This window comes from Giraffa tippelskirchi, chromosome 5 (assembly GCF_054371585.1).
Source record: "Giraffa tippelskirchi isolate mGirTip1 chromosome 5, T2T-mGirTip1v1.2.pri, whole genome shotgun sequence".
NCBI lineage: Eukaryota > Metazoa > Chordata > Mammalia > Artiodactyla > Giraffidae > Giraffa > Giraffa tippelskirchi.
This window is the reverse complement of record NC_137279.1, coordinates 39021745-39042101: the sequence shown is the minus strand read 5'-3', so window position 1 is coordinate 39042101 and position 20357 is coordinate 39021745. Positions and strand designations below refer to the sequence as shown.

Below are 20357 nucleotides of genomic sequence, written 5' to 3'. Positions count from 1 at the left end.
CCAAAGACCCAAGCTTATAGATACAGAGAACAGATTGATGGTTTTGAGGGGGTAGGGAGGGGGTGGGGAATGGATGAAATGGGTGACAGGTGTCAAAAAGTCCAAATTTCCAGTTATAAAATAAATAACTCATGGAGATCATTTCACAAGATATACATCAAATCATTTTGTTGGCTACCTAAAACTAATATAATATTATGCCAGTTATACCTCAATAAAAAAATTAAATTTTAAAAAGTGAAAGAAAATGAGTATGACAGTAAAATTGCCATTCAGGCTGTTCCCGTTCTTACTTCCCAAGGATTCAAATTCAGGCACTTTTGAGCAACTCCTCTTTACATGGAGAGCTAGAAATTAACTGTTAGTTCTTGAACAGGCCACCTATATGTTGGAAAAGGAGAGACTGAGGAAACAAGCAGACCATTCCAGCCTGGTAGGTAGTAGGTTTAACAAACAAGGAAATTTGCAGGGCTTGTCTTGGATGCTACAATTTGATTAGCTCTCTGTACCTGCCTGCCATGTGCTATAAAAGTTTATAAGACACAGATTTAGAGAACGGCCTTGTGGACACAGTGGGGGAAGGAGAGGGTGGGACGAATTGAGAGAGTAGCAGGGACATCACCAGGCTCCTCTGTTCATGGGATTCTTCAGGAAAGAATACTGGAATGGGTTGCCATTTCCTCCTCAGGGAATCTGGCTGACGCAGGAATCAAACTTGCGTCTCCTGCATTGGCAGGCGAATTCTTTACCACTGCACCACTTAGGAAACCCCATATATATTTTATGGTTGATTTGTGTTGTCATATGGCAGAAACCAACACAACATTGTAAAGCAGTTATCCTCCAACTAAAAAAGAACAAAGCAAATTAACAAAACTATCACAAATACAAGAATATATATATTTAAGAATATATTTTTTAAAAAGTTTTTGAGGCCTCAATGACATTCAGTCACATATTTAATCCAGATGGTCTCAATAACCCCTAACCCTCCCAAGGCTGCATCCTTGAAAACGGTTCCAGCTGTGGGAATGGTGGGCCGATATAAGCCTCAAGGATCAGAGAAAGGGGTGAAAAGGCTCAGATTGCCTGGATCTACCTCTTGGATCAGCTGATGGCCCTGTCCTCTCCGTGACCTCCTCCAACGCCGCTGGCTTCTTTCCTGAAAGAGGTATGGAGGCTTCCTGAATGCTTGGCTGCTCTAGAAACTTTTAAAATATTATCTTGTGTTCATTTTAGAATCTTATGGAGGTGCTTGGGTTCTAAATCAAAACAAGCAGTATTTAACATGTTTTTCCCTTAGGTAAATTCAAAATACTTTGAATTTAAGTATACCGAGTTTAAACATCATGTTTTAAGTTTGTTGTTGTTTAGTTGCTAAGCCGTGTCTGACTCTTTGCAAGCCACGGACTGTAGTGTGCCAGGCTCCTCTGTCCATGGGATTCTCCAGGCAAGAATCCTGGAGTGGGGGGCCATTTCCTTCTCCAGGGAGCTTCTTGACTCAGGGATCAAACCCGAGTATCCTGCATTGGCAAGCAGATTCTTTACCACTGAGCCATCCCAACAGCAACATACTGACTTTAAACTTCATGTTTTAAGTTAGGAGAGCCTTAAGGCTTTTCCAAGAGTCTGTTGGAACCAAGAATTAACAGAGATACAATATTTAAAAAGAATTGCGTATGAAGCGAGAAAGCAGGGAGGGGAGACCACAGATCTCAATAGTAAATAAATCAGCGGTTGGTTTTAGGGGTAAAACTACTGGCATGTATTGTGTCTAGGACTTAATTCACATCGAAATGACTTACGCTTGGACAATATCATAATTGAGAAAATGAAGATCCTTGGTTGGTGGCTTACTGGAAAAAAAGTATTCCTGGCCAGAATCAGGTTCCAAATGTGCTTATAATTAGAGCTCATTTTCCCTGACTTGCCTGTTTGTTTTTTTTTTTTTTCCTGCTTGTAACTTGATTAGACTGCCTCATTGTTCTTTTCACCTGTGTGTGTTTGGTTTTTTAAAAAATTTCAGTGCTTTAAAGATACTGGAGAAATCTGTTTCTTCTCAAGTCAGAATTCTCTCTCCGAGTGGGAGGAAGAGGCGGGGGTCACCATGGGTATTCCCTGCTCTGCGGATTTTTGAGAGAAGACACCTGCTTCAGCTGACAGGCTGAAAACAAGCTGAACAGCTGAAGCTTTTTCTTTTGATCGCTCCCGTTAGGTAGTATTTTCCCACCTCACAGTTTGCTGAGCATTGATTTCCACTGCAGATAGAGGCTATCTGAGCGTGTCACTCTTTCCCTCTATTTGTCAACTTTTACTTTTTGTTTAGTCAGGCAACCCCCCTGGGGTGGAATCTTATTCATTGTTCCAAGTAGTGCTTCATCAGAAAACCTGAGCGTGTTTGCAGAGTCCTTGGTGAATAAAATAACTTTGTCTCTGGGGCTTCTTAGCTGCAGGTCTGATGGCTGTTTTCCATGTTAGTTTTGTAGATTGGGCTGTGTCCTCTTGATGAGGTTGGAGGATGAGGTGCGGGGGAGAAGAGATGAGAGCATTGCCTTTTTCTTTTCTGCTAACCTAGGCTTTAAAAAAAAGATAGCTGCAGAATACTTGAGAGTGTAATCTGGCTTTGAAGTCCATGCCTCTCCCCACATGCACACTCATTGATTCAGCAGCTAGGACTGGCTGATTGGGATAACTTCTTCATTTAAAGTTGCTCTTTGTGTCCCTCTCCTGAAGTTTCAACCAGCAACAGTTGAGGCTGCATTTTCCTAACAGACAAGCTTCATTCTGTAGTCAAGAGTATTTGAATACTTTACTTTTCTCTTTGGGCTGAAGGATAAAATGGAATAATCAGAAAAAGACAAATCGGTTTCATGGAGTAGAGAACTATGCTTCTTTTACACTTGACACCCAAGCCCTGAAGACTAATATGATAGAATAAAATAGCTTTATGTAATTGAAAAACTAAATTCATTCTGAAAAAGCTTAATAACTTTTAAGAGAGAAATTGGTTTACATAGTTCATGTGTTCCTCCATTTTCAGTCCAGCAACCAGAGTGATATTTAAAAAAAATAAATCCCACTTTTCACCTGTATTGGGCTTCCCTGATGATCCAGTGGTAAAGAATTCACCTGGCAATGCAGGAGACACAGGTTTGACCCCTGAGTTGGGATGATCCCCTGGAGAAGGAAATGGAACCCACTCCAGTATTCTTGCCTGGGAAATCCCTTGGAGAGAGTGTTGCAGAAACCAGTACTCGAGAAACCAAGCACCACACAAGGAGAGTTGGAGAACTCAGGTTTATTATGCTGATGGGCCTGGAGGAGTTAACACTCCAATCTCTGCGCCCTGAACAAAGGGGTTACAGAGTTTTTATACATGGACAGGCATGATTAAGTGGGTTTGCAGGAGCTGAGTGATTGCAAAGAGCAGGACAACGGTGAGTGAGATAAGCTCCAGTTCCTAGTATTGAGTCCCCACTTTCTGAGACTACATGACATACGTGATCCAGACTTTGCAAGAAGCAAGCTGAGTTACAGAGGCAGAAGGAGAAGGAGATTATGTAAAATTTTAACTTTTTCTTTTCAAGAGGAGACTGGCAGGCTACAGTCCATGGAGTAGCAAGAATCGGACATGACTCAGCAATGTTCACCTGTATTAAATCCTTCAATGACTTCCCAGTACTCTGAAATTGAAAATCCAAACTCTTGTTCATGGCCTTTCTAACCAATATTTTCTGGTGCCTGTCTACTCCCCAGCCTCATCTCATGCTAGCTTCCCTGATGTCCACTAAGTGCCAGCCACACTGGCCCCTTCAGTTGCTGCAACCACCACTCTCTCTTACCTCAGGGCCTTTGCACATGCCATTTCTTCTACTTGAAATGCTGCTCTGTGGCTCTTTACAAGGCTATTTCTTTTCATCCTTTGGCTCTTTAGGCTATCTTCTCAGAAAGACCTTCCACAACCACACTAATGAGGTCCCTCTATTATTTTCTATTACTGCATTCTGTTCATGTAATTATCAATTTGCTTATTTTCTTTTGTATTATCAGTCTTTCCCTGTTGTACCACAAAGACTATGCCTGTTCTTTTTCATTTCCTTTTCTTTTTTAGATGGGCATATGATCTAAAAGAAATAATTCTTTCTATTTATTTCTTTTTAATTTAATTTAATTAATTTAAAGTTGGCTTTTAATTAATTTCTCTTTTTAATTTAATTTAATTTAATTTAATTTCTTTCTATTTAATTCTTTCTTTTATTTACATAAAACGAGGAAAGATTTTAAATGTTCAGTATGATTTTGACAATTATGTACACCCATGTAACCACCACTCATAATGATATGGTATTTTTTCATTATCCATGAAAGTTTTCCTCATGCTCCTCTCCTTAGTTCTTCACCAAAGGTAACCATTTACTGATTTACATTACTTCACTTTTGCCTATTTTTGGCTTTCTTTCAACACAATCCCTATGAGATTCATTCAAGTTGCTGTAGATATCAGTTTACTCCTTTTATTGCTGACTAACATTCCATTGTATGAATGCCCTAAAAGTTGATTCTCCATTGTCTTGTTGATGGCACTTGTGTGGTTCCCAGATTTTGGAATAAAGCTGTTTACTATTTCTTTGTTGAAGGATTTAATGTTCTTCTCAGTGTTCTGAATGCCTGAGAGGCATCTGTCAGTTATTTAAGGATGGCATTTTTATAGAAAATTGTAACTCTAAGGTACAACTCACATCATTATGATAGATTTTAAGGATACTATGCAAGGACAATTTTGAAATTAAGCTTCAGCCTTAGTATTTTGATTTGTTTTGCCTTTTTTCCTCTTTTTTTTTTTTTTTTTTCAATTGACTACTACTCCATAAGCAGAAAACCATTCCTGCCCTTTGCTTCCATACGTCAAACTCTACTGTGGGTTATGGTTATGGGTTTTACTCTGAAAGAGGTCAAGAGTACTCTCTAAGGAGAGCTCAGTCATGTGGGGAAATTGATGGCTAAAGATAATGTCTAGGGTCTTCAGAGGGTCAAGGGCAGAACTGAAGTTATAGTGCTCAGCTTGGTCTTGGTGGCCTCGGCCTGCAGCGGCTTGAAGCAGGGATTTGGTTCCTGGCCAGGGTTCAAGGTCAGGTCATGGCAGTGAGAGCACCTAGTCTTAACCACTAGGTCAGTGGCAAGGCCCTGGCCCTTCAGCTTTGCAGAAAAGAATTCCCACAAAGACAGAAAGTAATGAAATAAGTAAACTGTTTATTAGGAGGAAACATAGTACAGTATGTGTTGCTAGATACAGGAGCAAACTTGGGGTCATGGCCTCATGGCAGTTTAAGTCACTTTTATGGGGTATTTGTTCCAGATTTTCTTTGGCCAATCATCTTGCTTTGCTTGGTTCTGAGTCCGTATTTGGTTTATCTCAGGGTTCTCCCATGTGTGTGCGTGTGCACATCTCTCAGCCAAGATGGATTCTGGCAAGGAGGCCTATGGGTAGACTAAGTATCACTTCCTTTCTGACCTCCAAAGAGCTTTCTAGCCTAGAATGTTTCCTTGGCTCTGAGAATTATACAGTCTCTTATCTTTTATCTGGGCAGGGCCCAGGTTCCTTTCTTGTCTTGCTGTGTATGTTTTGGAGTTTCTGTCCACAGGGAGTGCTTTCCCTGGGGGGACCCATCTACCTCCCGTCTGTAGCTGTCTTTATTCTTTACCAGGAACTCACTAAGAAAACTCATTACTTCCTCTCAATTCAGTGAGTCAGGCCAAAGTCCACATTTAGTGGGTGGAGACAATAGGTGCCTCATTTAGAGTGAAGTCTCAAGGACTCTCATTCCTGATTTGAAATGACCCACTTGGGTTCACACTTCTGTCTCAGAACCTTTATTCCTTTGATATATTTTTTTTTTCTGGAAACTTGGAAAGTCCTGGGGGTGTTCTATGAATAGGTGAGTGAACCTGGGCTGTGGGGAGGATGGGAGTGAGGCTGGGAGAAGGAGGAATGGTGTAGTGGGTGGGTGGCAATTACATTGATTTAAAAAATCAGATGCTGGTTTCCTGTGTAATTCTGTATAAGGCAAAGTCCTTCTGCAGTTCATGAATATTTGCATAACAGCTCATTAAAGTGGGAGAACTGAATCACTGGAATGTCTTGGGGGCAGTTTATTTCTATCAAGACTGGTGGAATTTTTCTGTGGTGGTCATGGCCTACTGAGGCCCTGTAACATAACAACTTATATCGTCCCATGCAGAAGCTCCTTTGTTTCTGACAGATGATTAGGGGTTGCAGAGCTCATGAGCACTGACTCAGAAAGTGTCTAGAAGGTAAATGAAGGAAGTAAAGACCATATTAAAAAAAAACAAAACAACTTTCTTTTCCCCAGGATAGGAAAGAACTTGGAAAATGTCTAGATGGAAGGACTTAAAATATTTCTTCAAAACCGTTAAGAAAAACTTGTTCGTCTTTCTCACCTTTCCTACTTCAAAAAATGTTTTATGTCAACTTATAATTAAAGTTTTAACAACTCTTAAGTTGTTAAAAGTTACAGCATTTGTTGTTCAGTTGCCAAGTCGTGTCCTACTCTCTGCGACCCCATGGACTGCAGCATGCCGGATTTCCCTGTCCATCACTAACTCCTGGAGCTTGCTCAAACTCATGTTCATTGAGTCAGTGATGGCCATCGAATCATCTCATCCTCTGTGGTCCCCTTCTCCTCCTGCCTTCAGTCTTTCCCAGCATCAGGGTCTTTTCCAAATTTTATCATAGGCCAGCTAAAACGGTTTAACAAACTATTTTAAAGGGAGACAGACAATTTTACATCAAAACTGGTATGATATTGTCGGAAAATCAGGTACTAGATTTAGCTCTGATCTTAGTAGACTTAGGAAAACAATAACTAAAAAAACAGACATAGTCCTTGTTATTTGATAAAGGGAATCATAAAAATCCATTTGGAGTTTTTTTTTTTTTTTTGGTATTGAATTCCCAAGAGAAATTAACTTAGTCTTATTATAAAGACTAGTAAAGAAATGGACATGTCTGCAGAAATATCCTATGAGTAATTTTCTCTCACATTCATGATCCTTCAAAATTCAAAGGCATAATATTGTGCTCACTTAAGGAGTTTGTATGGAGTCCTAAGCTAATATGTCTTGCTTAAACATTATTTGACACAGAATTAGAATATTGAGGATTTATTGCTGGAGTTCTTTAACTTTCTTACACTATGGACTTGTTTTTAAAACACCGTTTTATAGATATGAAACAAAGAACATAAAATTACAATGAAATCAGTTGTATTGAAGTATGGATATTGATATATTTGAAAATTTGTGATATATTAATATGTTAACATTTTAAATAAGATATCAGCATGTCTGCAAAGTATTTTAGGTTAACATAGGGATAAATGTAAACACTGTTTCAACGTTTGTACAACTGTTAATGTATTAAGGAAGATATCGGTGATCTCTGATAGCTACAGATATGGCTAATATTACTGTGATTTATTTCCTACAATCATAAAAGAAGATGTGTTAAATACCAGTTCAAAGTTAATGAAAAATCAAGATGCGTTTTTGTTTTCCCCATTCAGGTTCAGGAATCCCCTCTATTCCATCAATGGGCTCCTTGGGATCTATGAATACCATGTTAATGACCAATGACTTAGAGGTAGGGTCCCTAATCTTCAGGCTGTGGACAGGGTACCTCCTGTCAAATCAGCAATGGCATTAGGTTAGAAATAAAGTGCATAATAAATGTAATGCATTCAAATCATCCAGAAACCATCCCCCTCTATCCGTGGAAAACTGGTCATCCGTAAAACCGGTGCCTGGTGTCAACAAAGGTTGGGAATTGCTGATTTAGAGGAATTGAAGATAGGTGAAGTAACTCATCTTCATTTGTTTTGGTCAGGAGCTTAATGAGTTGATCCAAGATTGCTTGAGTGAATTAAGTAAAGATATTCTTTGTAAATGAAGGGAGATCCATCAGCTTTAGATTATGAGAAACAAAGTTGATGATATGAAAACATTTCTTAGTCTTCTATTTGATTTGATTTCTTTATTTTTAATTATTTCTTGAACAATCCTTTAACAATAATGAAAACCATTTAATTTTCTTATGCCCTGGCAAAAAAAATATGGATGTTGAGAATAAGTGAAAGAATGAGTCAATAAATCTTTTTCTTGATATTTTTATTCTCTAGCTTCAGTTCTTTCAGTAAATCTTTCTCCAAGCTGCTAACAAGTAATAAATGTGTTAGATGGAGTTTCCTTTCACCTCTCAATTTATTGGCTTGTGGATATTCCAAAGCTTTTAGCCGAAGAAAAAGAAAGGAGAAATCATGGAACTGAAAGGTAAGAAAATTGTATCAGTACCAGACTTAAGGAAAATTCTTGAATTTAAGGAGGACATCAACAAATGACAGTCTGGTGCTCAGAAAGTCAAGAGGAGTGAGGTCTTCCCTTCTGCTTACCCTTTCTTCTTCTTCACTTTTCTTATGCTTTTCCATGATTCACAGCTGAGAATGCAAAGACAGAGCAGAAGGAAACCAAGGGGAAAGCAGCAAGGGTGGTGAGAAGGAGGAGTGGGAGGAGATAAAGGAAAGTAATCTCTATCTGTGCCAAACATTTCATTAACAAGCCATCATTCATGGACCACTTGGAGCTCTTTTGTGTATACCTATTGAGTAGTGGGGTTCTAGAATGGGTTATCTTGAAGTGTGGACCAAGGACCACCTGTAGTATTTTGTTTCAAGTACAGTCTTCTAGGTCTCTCTCCCAGCCTACTCAGTCAAATATCCCTGTGCATTTTCACTAGCTTTCTGAGTGGTTCCAGAGCCCTTATAGTTGGAGAACTACTGATTATGATAGAGCAAAATTTGCTTGACTCTTGCTAAGGCAAAGTAAATCTAACTCTATCCCCCTCTGCCCCCTCCCCCACTTGTTAGGCAGGAAAGAAAATATGCTCTTTCACTCACAGGTATACTTACTGCAGTGGAATTCAGAAATTTTGACATTTGGCCAAGCAACAGCTGTTTTCTTCGTTCTGGGCAATTATTAGCAAGGAAGTATGATAGACAGCACTCTTAAGTTAATTTGCAGGAACCTCATGCCCTTCTCTTTAGCATATAAAATAGAGAAGGGGTAGAAGCAAGCTCTCCTGCTGGTCCTGAGTATGGAAGTGTGTTGGGGGGGGGCGGTTTACCCATGAGTATACGCTGATCATTCTTAGATGACAGGAAGTAGAGCCAGAATCTATATATTCAAATACATTTATATTATCCAGAGAAAAAGAACTATAAAAGCAATTCCCAAATAAGTTATATTGACTTTCAAAAGCAAGTTCTCTATGATATTACTTTTTTTTGTCAGCAAAAATTTCTTGGGCCATTGTGAAAATCCATTTTTCCATCTTATGAGGACATTCTGTAAAGCTGGAGTTAGGCAGTCCAAAGCAGTCTCACTTACCTAGATATTTTCTAGTGGAGTTTTCCATGCTATTTTTTAGTTCATGATACTTCCATTAATTCCCAGGTCACACCAAATTACACATGAAGATCCTTCCCTGTTCAATTGTCTCTCTAGTTGTATTTTACACATCATGATCAGAAATGGGAACTTTCTTAAATATAAATATGAAAGTAAAACATAATAGATATGACTCTGCTTGAACATACAATGAAATTCATGGGCTAGAAGTAAACTACAAACATCCCCCTAGAAATAAATGAAATAAAAAATTTAAAAACACAACAGTAGACTTTGAAACTTTTATTTTTGAAGCAAAAATAATGATGACTTTAGAGTTCCTCTTTGGTCTTCCTTTTACCTACAAAGAGAGCATTTAAAAACACAGGGCTGAATTTTTTCACCACCATTCAGGTTATCTTTTAGACACATGGTATGAATTTGTCACATGAAGATCATTTCATTTGACATTTCAACAATTTAAAAACGCCCAATAGAGCATTTAACTCAAACACTGACCGTTTTCTTGGGACCATTGGGATTTAAGGGAATGAGGCCTAAGAAGCCTAAGTACTGGAGAAATCATCTATTTCAGAATGATACTGTCTTTCTGTCAATGATCAGAATGGTCTCCTTTCATGTTTTTACAGGTTAGACTCTTTGTCCTAAGAATTAGTCAATTTCACATTATCCTGTAAATTTTTGTCATTTGGGGGGACTTAATGTTACAGCGTCACTTCCAAGTATAGTGTCTTGAAGTGCAGCTTAGTGATTTAACATTTGTAAACAGGCTGGAAGAGACTTTGAGAAGCCTACCAACACCCATCCTCTTACACAGACTTCTGCCTCAATAATGTGGCATAGATGGGTATGGGTTCATATTTTAATAAATCCTAGAAGTTGCTAATATCACTCCTGGTTGCTGCTTTTATTTCATGATGCCCAAGGTTTCTTTGATAAATTCCTTCACTTATCAATTGCCTAATAGGAGCAACTTTCAACCACGCAAAACTGACAAGAGTCTGTCTTAACTGGCTGTTAACTGGCTTCCCTTTTTCTCTTATAATCTTCGTAGACTGCCTTTCTGCTCTGCTGATCTGGATTTGGTTGGTCTAGAATTGAAAGCTTTCTAAGGACAGCTGAATGTCCTTAGACAATCCACAGCTGTTCAGTGGATGATAACATTTAGATATTTTATCCTTTTTAGGGAGAAGGCTGTAGAGGGAAGTTAGAAAGAGCATTTGTATATTGCTGACCTAAATGTGGTCCCAGGGACTGCTCTGTTGACCAGAACAAGGGAAGTGATCTTCTCCTTTCTGTACTAGATTGTACTTGGAGCTCACGTTTATTTCCGTAAGTCCCCTGTGGGAGTGTCCTGGACAAACTGGCATGTCCAGTGTAAAATGATCAGGACACATGACGAGATTTGGAACCCTTAAGTAGAGAGTTTAAAAGAATTAGGGTGTATATCCTGGAGAAGAGTAGAGTAATAGACATGATAGACATCTTCAAGTAACTAAAGGACTGTGATGTAAGAAGGTTTAATTTTGCTCCTTATGTGACTCCAGACAAAAAACTAAGGCCCATGGGGCCTTGCTGTGGGTGGGGAGGTGAGGAGGAGTTGCAAAGAGTTAGATTTCTCTTCAATGTAAGGAAGAGGTTTTTTTTTTTTTTTTTAATTTATTTATTTTTGGCTGTGCTGGGTATTCATTGCTTTGCATGGGCTTTCTCTAATTGCAACTGGGGGGCTACTCTTCGTTGGGGTGTGAGCGCTTCTCATTGTGGTGGCATCTTTTGTCACTGAGCACAGGCTCTAGGGCACACAAGCTTCAGTAGTTGCAGCACACAGGCTCAGTAGTTGTGGTTCACGGGCTCTAAGAGCACAGGCTCAGTAGCTGTGGCACATGTGTTTAGTTGCCCCACAGCATGTGGAATCTTCCCAGATCAGGGACCAAATCTGTGTCCCTTGCCTTGGCAGGCAGATTCTTATCCACTGTACCACCAGGAAAGTCCAAGGAAGAATTTTTTTAAACCAATTCTCCGTAGATAGAACATTTTGATTTGAGGTGTAGTAAGTTCTCCAACACTGAGGGTATACAAGCACAAACAGGACAGCAATTAAGAGTTATATTATAGAATAGACTTCAGCAAGGAAGGTTTGATCAGTTGACCTTAATTTCTCTTCCAAATCTTCAGATTATATTTTATGAAATTCAGTCTTATAATCTGATTTATAGTTGCCAAAACTGATAAAAAGAAGCAAGGCATGGCAGGGGGAAAAGGTGGATTTAGGTTCTATTCTTGCTCTTGAATATGTTAGAGTTGTGACCTTAGGCATGTTACTTTAACCTCTGGGTCTTCATTTCTTTAACTTGAAAATAAGGGTTTTGTACTAAGTGACTTCCAAAGTTGCTCATAGCATTGACGCTAATTCTAAGAAGGAGTCTATCTTGCTCTTCTACTTGAGGTCTGTGTCCATGAACCACATCTTCACAGCTCATCAAGGAGCTTCGGGGCTCAGCAGTGACCTCTCCTGATGGACTCTTCTATGTGCCTCCAGTGAGACACCTGGCTAAAATGTAATCCAGTTGCTCCTTCAGCAGAGTAGGGCTCTGGAAAGAGGTGGATCAGCAGTCCTGATGGTCATGTGGCAGACACGTTCTCTATCCAGTGTTTGTCATGAAAGTAACAAAGTCAACTGACTTGTCCATAATTCAACAGTTGAACTTAGTAGACTATAATAACTGTTCTTATAGAGTATCACTCAGTAGGAAAGCTACGGTTTTTCCAGTAGTCATGTATGGGTGTGAAAGTTGATGCTTTTGAACTGTGGTGCTGGAGAAGACTTGAGAGTCCCTTGGACAGTAAGGAGATCAAACCAGTCAGTCCTAAAGGAAATTAACTCTGAATATTCATTGGAAGGACTGATGCTTAAGCTGAAGCTCCAATACTTTGGCCACCTGATATGAAGAGTCGACTCACTGGGAAAGACCCTGGTGATGGGCAAGATTGAGGGCAGGAGGAGAAGGGGGCAACAGAGGATGAGATGGTGGGATAGCATCATCGACTTGATGGACATGAGTTAGAGCAAGCTCTGGGAGATGGTGAAGGACATGCTGCAGTCCATGGGGTTGCAAAGAGTCAGACACCAGTTAGTGACTGAACGACAAGGGAGGGTTCAATTACTAATCTGTAGGCTTTTGGATTTGCTCTATAGAGACATATGAAAACCCCTAAGAGGTATTATTTCTCTCCCTCCTGGAGAAGCTGTGTTGGTGTCATTTAGAGCCTTATCTTGCATCTTCCTCCACTCATGCCTCTGCAGGGTTTCCTATCGTCGCCCCCTCTTCTCCCCCCTCCCCCCCCGTGACTGGCTGTCATGTGGGTGGAAAAGTGCAGAGACTCATCTTGTTTTGCCACTCTCTGGGGAGAACGATTCTAAAGTACAAACAGAAAACCAAATGTAATGATTGAAAAAAATTGCTGAAATTATTTTGAACAGTCAATAAGAAAACCATGCAGCAAAACCCACATCAAAAGCCCAGTTGTTGGGGTATACCTTTCAAATTCTATTAACAGCCGAGGCCATGTACAGGGAGGGAGCTATAGAGGTGGAGATGTTTAAAGAAAGAAAATGTCAGATTGATAGTGAAAAAAAAACTTGAATAACAAGTTTGATAAGTGCAACAGAATATTTCCACCACAGAGAACAGAGAGTTAAGCTTCCGAGAGGTGTACGTGCCCTCTTATTGTTATTGTACTTTGTGAGAAGATACTTCCCGAAAAGTCTTTTTGGTGGATCCCACTGGAAATTGTTTTGATGAACTTCCCTTCCATAGGCTTTTCTTGTTTTGTACTGTCACAAAGGGTAATTTTATAGGTTTGGTTAAGTGGACAGAAAACAGTTTGAGCATAGTTGGGGGTGGGGACATTTGGGACTCTTTTCTAAGTAGAATGTGAGTGGAGACAGGAGTTCTAAACTGGGATCATGCAGGTATTTCAATAATGCTGTAGGTTTGTTTGTGATGACCCTCTTACCCTCTTGGGAAGTTTGCTATGAGCCATATATTTACAAGGCCACTGTCACAATGTTTCCTTTGACTCTGCTTTGCCTGGCAATGTCAATGACTAGACAAATACTCTGTGATATCACCAGAGATCCAGAAATGACTGTGTCTAAGCATAGGAAACAATCAGAAATCCATAGTGAAGACACATAATTGGTTCCTGAGCTTGAAGTCATTCTAATAGGTCACTTTTGAAATCAAATAATACAATCTTTTTTGCACCTGGGAGTTCACATCATCAATCTAGTAACATCTTAGTCCAGTGCATATGTGATCAAAAGAGGCTCTTTAAAGAGTTCCCTAGAAACTGTGAATATTAAGGAGAAGGGCTAAACAGCAGCTCCTAGCTAAAGCCAAAGGGAAAGAGGCATTTCCCTTCTTTGGGATGTTGGCATGCGAAAGTTGTAATTTGTAATCAATAGCTAAGGCTTGGGGGCCATGCCATGCCTGCGTGCTTAGTTGTGTCTGACCCTTTGTGACCCTTTGGACTGTAGCCTGCCAAACTCCTCTGTCCATGGGAGGAGGAGGCAAGAATCCTGGAGTGGGTTGCTATTTGCTTCTCCAGGGTATCTTCGTGGCCCAGGGATTGAACCTGTGTCTCCTGTGTTGAAGGGGGACTCTTTACCTGCTGAGCCATTGGGGAACTTCCTGCATATCCCCCCAACCCCCCAGGCTTGGGGGCCAGAAAGCTCAAATTTTCTTACAAATGGTAGAATATTGGGGAATTTTTTAAGTCCTCATTTTCTTTTCGGAGAAGGCAATGGCGCCCCACTCCAGTGCTCTTGCCTGGAAGATCCCATGGACGGGGGAGCCTGGTGGGCTGCAGTCCATGGGGTCGCTAGGAGTCGGACACGACTGAGTGACTTCACTCTCACTTTTCACTCTCATGCATTGGAGAAGGAAATGGCAACCCACTCCAGTGTTCTTGCCTGGAGACTCCCAGGGACGGCGGAGCCTGGTGGGCTGCTGTCTATGGGGTCGCACAGAGTCGGACACGACTGAAGCGACTTAGCAGAAGCAGCAGCAGCAGCATTTTCTTTTTCTTAAAACAGGGATAAATGCTAGTGCTTATATGAATCAGTTAAGATGCCTTTGATTGTGAATAATAGAAAACTCAAGATAGTTTAAGGGAAATAAAGTTTTGAAATAGGTCCAGCTTCAGGTGTGGTTTGATCCAGCTACTCACAATTTCATTGGGCCTCTAGCTGCATTTCTTTACAAATCTCTTGCTGTGTCTTCCCTTCTTGCATCAGCTATGGCCTCAGACTGTCTTACTTCAGGGAAGCAACAATGGTCATGGCAGTTCTAGACCTTACACCTTCACATCCCACTATCTAAAAGAAGAGAGTTCTCTTCTGGTAATTCCCATGGAAGGAGGAAGAACCTTCTTTCCAAGAAGCCCTCAGCAAATGTCTCAAAGGCCAGAATTAGCTCATGAGTACACTCTGAACAATCACTGGGCAAAAAGGGTGAGATGATAGACATAAGGGTCACTTCCAGAGCTGAGGGTGGTGTCAAATCCACATTAACCACCATGTGAAGACTCTAGGAGAGGCAATTCCTCAAAGAAAAATATGAATCTTGTTCCAGGGAAAGGGGGAGAATATGATGCCAGGAGGCAACCAACAACAGTTCCCTAGATGGTTGTAAATGTGTTAGCAGGGTTCCTGACCATTGAAAGGAATAGATAAACATAATAATCACTGTTTATATTTATAATTTTGTTTTCCTCCTTCTCCAAGGAAATCTTAAATAAATTTAGTAATGATTCAGGAAACTTGTCTCCCAGTTTTATGGTTTAAAGAGAAAAGTCTTTGAAGTTAGATCAGGATTTGAATTCCAGCTCTGCTAGTGCTATGATTGTGGGCAACTTCATTCTTTGAGCCTCAACCTCCTTCACTAAACAAGGGAAGGAATGGTAAATAATATCTGCTTTTCAAGCTTGACTTACATAAATGTGATAGAGTTGGAGTGAGGCCCAAGTTAAAGTTTGTACAGTGGTAGAATCAATAGAACAGTGACTTGTATTTAGAAATGTGTATTGGTGATTTCATCTACTCTCATTTTTAATGTCTGTCATTTGCCTGATGACTGCATATGTGATATTTCTCCTTCAGGGATATTGAGACATTGAATCAAGAGCTTTAAAAGTTTAAATTAGCAGAATGTGTGGGGATATATCATAATGTGAAATCAGAAGACACATATTTCCTCGTCCCCTGCCAGACTGATTCTATCTCATATATGGCTTTTACAAATAATTAGGAAATATTTAACTAATTTTGGTTGTATCCAGTCATCATTTTCTTTTCTTGTTTCTTTTCATTTTGTTTCTGCCCCTGTATACATGTTTGGCTTGTTGGTACTGCCTAGTGGCAGCTGTAGGTACTGCTTAAGCTTGATAATGGCATTAGTCTTTTTTAAACCATTTTATTGAGATACGATTGACATTAAAAACTGTACACATTTAATGTATGTAATCTGAATCTGGAGAAAAGTGTGTGTGTGTATTTGCACCTAGTTTTACTGAGCTCTTCAGAATTCTGGCTCTGGTGTTGAGCTAGTACATAGCAGGATTATGTCCAAGTGATTAGCAAAATGAAAATAGTCACAGATGAGGTTTTTTAAAGTTGTTCTGTGCATTTGTCACTAGAGAGAGAAAGTTTATCCGGCTACAGCCCTGAGAGAGTGAGGACCTGGCCTCCCCAGGCCCCTTTCTGTGAGATCCTGTGGTTGTGCTGTTAATCCTGTACTACTTCTGTGTCTTTTGTCTGCTTAAGCTTTGTCATTTGGGTCCTGTGAATTTTCTTTAACGATCCAACTCTGTTTAACTGCCACTGATAGGGAAGGAGTAACTCATTGTTGGCTTCCCTGGTGGCTCAGACAGTAAAGAGTATGCCTGCAATGTGGGAGACCCAGGTTCAATCCCTGGGTCGGGAAGATCCCCTGGAGAAGGAAATGGCAACCCACTCCAGTGTTCTAGCCTGGAAAATCCCATGGATGGAGGAGCCTGGTGGGCTGGGGTCGCAAAGAGTCAGACACGACTGAGCGGCTAACACTACTGCTACTTGATGCAGTGACATTTGTTTTTAGCTTTGCAACTTGGGTGATTTATCCAATCTCTCTAGCTGAGGGTTTTCGGCAGTAAAATCAAGAATGTAGTATTATCTACTATATCCCTCTAACATACTTCTTCTAAGATTCAAATGAGATATGTGTGAAAGACCATGATTAAGTTTAAAGCATTATAAAAATATTATCTCAATTATTATTAAAAAGTACTGTTAGAAGTAATCTTAGTGATAGTTGTAATACTTTGAAGTGATTGTAGAATAATTAGCCAAGGTAAGAGTATAGAAACAGCTGGAATTAAGGGGAAGGTCAAGAAAAGGCACCATTTGAAAAAAGAAAATAATGAAAGTCAACTGATAAGTGGTACCTGTTGCAAAGCCATTTGTACAAGCCCGCGCTTAGGAATAATTTCTGTGTAGCTGATGTGAATTTAGGAAATATACAAGTATAAATAAGAAAAGTTAAACTCATTTTTACTAATTAAAATGTATATTGTAGTGACAATCTATATTAAGGTAGTAAGCATTTTTCTGTTTTGCTATCATGATTCCTGGTGACAGATATCAGTTGTGAGTATCAAATGTTAGAGCTTGAGGGGACTGTAAAGGACATTTGATTCATTCTGTTCCTTTACTGTAAAGATGTTTTAAAGATGAGGAAAACAGATCCAGACAGGAGGTGAGACTTTTCTGAGATCAGATGCAAGTTATTAACAGAGTTAGGAGTAACACCCAGATATGATTCTCCACCCCGTGTTCTTTCAGATACATGGCTTGGTAGGTTTGATTCAAGTCCCTTGCAGTTCAGGGGTGAAGAGTAGAGAAGGTCTCTGCCAGTAAGGATTTTATAGTCTAATGCAGGAAACAGGAAAGAAACCAATTATACTAAATGAGATGAGAGATATAATAAATATATAAGCAATATATCAATACATGTTTGGGAAACATTTAGAGATAATATATTCTCTATAGAAAAACTTCTCATGTGTATATATACAGCAATGTTCATTTTCAGAACTCTAAAATAACAGGCAAAGTTCCTAGGAATCCTCCTGGTATGGTGGCCCAAGGTCCCTTGGGTAACAAATATAAAGAGACTGTGGTTCTTGGGGCATCAAAATAGAAATCCTTGACATATACACACTATTAATACTATATGTAAAGTACATAATTAAGAAGAATCTGCTGTATTAGCATAAGGACCTCTACTCAATACTCTGTAACAGCCTATAGGGCTTCCCTGGTGGCTCAGGGGTAAAGAATCCCCCTGCCAATGCAGGAGACACAGGTTCAATCCCTGGGCTGGGAAGATCCCCTGGAGAGGGAAATAGAAATCCACTCCAGTATTCTTGCCTGGGAAATCCCAAGGCAGAGGAGCCTGGCAGGCTATAGTCCATGGGGTTGTAAAAATTGGAAATGACTTAGTGACTGATTAACAGTGGGCTATAGGAGAAAAGAATCTTTTAAAAAAGAGTAGATATATGTATAAATATATAAGTAATTGACTTTGCTGTACACCTGAAAACAACACAACATTGTAAATCAGCTATACTCTAATAAAAATTAAAGTATAAATAAATAAAAACTGTTTTTGAAATACACTGTTAAAACAGATGGAAATCTTGAGAAACAGACTTGAGACAAAGGCTACCTTTGTCCATCTCTTTTGGGCATGTTGGAGAACTCCCCAGGATGGCGAGATCATCACACTGAGGTTGTGTGGAAAGAAGGCACGTGTTTTATCTTGGGACACTTGTTATCTGTTGGTGATCATTGGCTTCTAGGATGGTACTGGGATACTTCAATCCCCTCCAGCCTCAAACTCAGGAATTTAAATACTTCCACATAGTTGGCTGTCATACACAGGCACTTACAGAACTGTGGGAAGGAAACTGATGTTTATTGAACTTCTTATGTCGCCAAACATAGCACTAGATGCTTTATATGTGTAATCTTATTACTCACAACAAAGCTTGAGGTAGAGTTAGGTTTGGTTTGACTATAATTTCAGCCTTCCTTGAATCTCTCCTTACCATTTGCTCATTTCATGAGTATTTTGTATGTGATTTCAAATAGCCTCTTTCAGGAAGAGGCTTCTCTAATTCTTCCTGAGCTAGAACCTCCTCCTTAGCCAGAACCTTTCGTTAAGAAATTGGAAATGACCCATGTGTCTATCAATAGATAAATGGCTGAAAAAATTATGAAATACTAGGAACTATTAAAAATAAATACTGACCTGAAAACATGACTATGATATATTTTTAGCAGTTTCAGTTCAATAGCATAGCATGACCTCAATGCAAAACTGTGCATGTGTCTAAAGTTATACAACAAACTGTTAATCACGGTTTCCTCAAGGAATGAACTTGGAATAAGTAGGGATAGAGGCAGGCTAAAAAGGATGTTGGAAATGAGAGGAACTACAACACATCTTTTATTTATATTGCATAATTTTCATGTGATGAAACTATAAGCAGCTTTTACTTTATTGTGTTTTTCAATTTAAAAAGAATTATGAAAGTCCCCTAATAGCAGAGATTTGGGGGAAATGATTAACTTTTTAACCTTCTCTTTATTAGAGCCCTCCCTCAAAGATGCTGGTGTGACTTGTCAGCCTACTAGCAGAAGCACAGCACTGTCTCTTCAACCCTGCCCTTGGAACAGGCTCAGGCACAAGGAGTCATTCTGTGTTTGAATAACTTCCTTTTCTTGTATTTGAGGTTACTTGGTAGATTCTACAGATGTATTCAGACAAGAACTGACCTTCAGCATGAATACAACTGGGGCTATTAATCTCTGACCTCAGTATGTAGGAATTATTATCTCCATCATATGACTGAGGCAGTTCAGAGGTGTTGAAGAGGGCACTGAAATTAAAGAGTACAAAATTACATATGTGACTTTAATTACCTGCTAGATTACCAGATGAAAATATGTGGTAAATGGATAAAACGAGAGTAAAGTGAAATAAGTTCACACAAAATCTAATTTTTGATCATTTTAATGTGATCATTAAAGTTCTGAGTGATTTTTGTCTGATTTATTTTTATGACTATGCAAAAGGGCAGTTATTAAATACTGTTGGTGATTTGACTCCAAAACCAAAAATTAAGACTAATAATTTCAAAGTGCCTTGGTCAACTTAATTGAAGCTATCCTGAGATTTCTATGTTGAGCTGTTAAAATTTGCAAGTGCTGGTCTGTCTGATTTGATTTCTAAAGTTCTGGCTCCATCAGTGTGTAAGGCATATAAGCTTGACAAACCCAGTCATTTTCCTTCCTTGGTATCTAGTTTTCTGGTCTGTAAATTGAAGTGTTTGAACTAGATAATCATCAAAATTGGCATTATTCTGATCCTCTGAAAGTTCTCTTTGGTTCACAGCTCACTTACACAGTTAGGTAAATTTACTTCTGAGAACTCTTCAGCATATCCTCTGAATATTAATGTCAAAACTGTGTAAATATCTTAAATAAAATAATAAAGGGGCTTATTAGTAGATTAAATGCTTTCCTGTAATTTATTACTGAGTTCTTATTGAAGTTAATTTGTCAAGAATTAGTAAAAGCTATGTTTGGTCTAATTTATCTCTACACTAGTATTTCAAAAATATTATGTAGGAACCTAAGACTAACATAATGCTTACCCAGAAAAAAGATAGCTTTTCTAAATTATATTTATTCAGATAAAAGAGTCAAATTCTTAAATAAAAACCATTGGAAAAACTCTACAGAAAGACCTAAAAATGTGGAGGAGTATCTT

The 20357-nt window shown here is 39.2% G+C and overlaps 1 long non-coding RNA gene across 1 annotated transcript in view; it reads left to right on the top strand.

The window, feature by feature from the left end:
- The first annotated feature begins 1066 nt into the window (after positions 1-1066).
- LOC145505984 (uncharacterized) overlaps positions 1067-20357 on the top strand; it is a 107367-nt gene continuing 88076 nt past the window's right edge. Inside the window, exon 1 of the long non-coding RNA XR_014053434.1 lies at positions 1067-1171. This is a non-coding gene — a long non-coding RNA (uncharacterized LOC145505984). The remainder of the gene's footprint in view (positions 1172-20357) is intronic.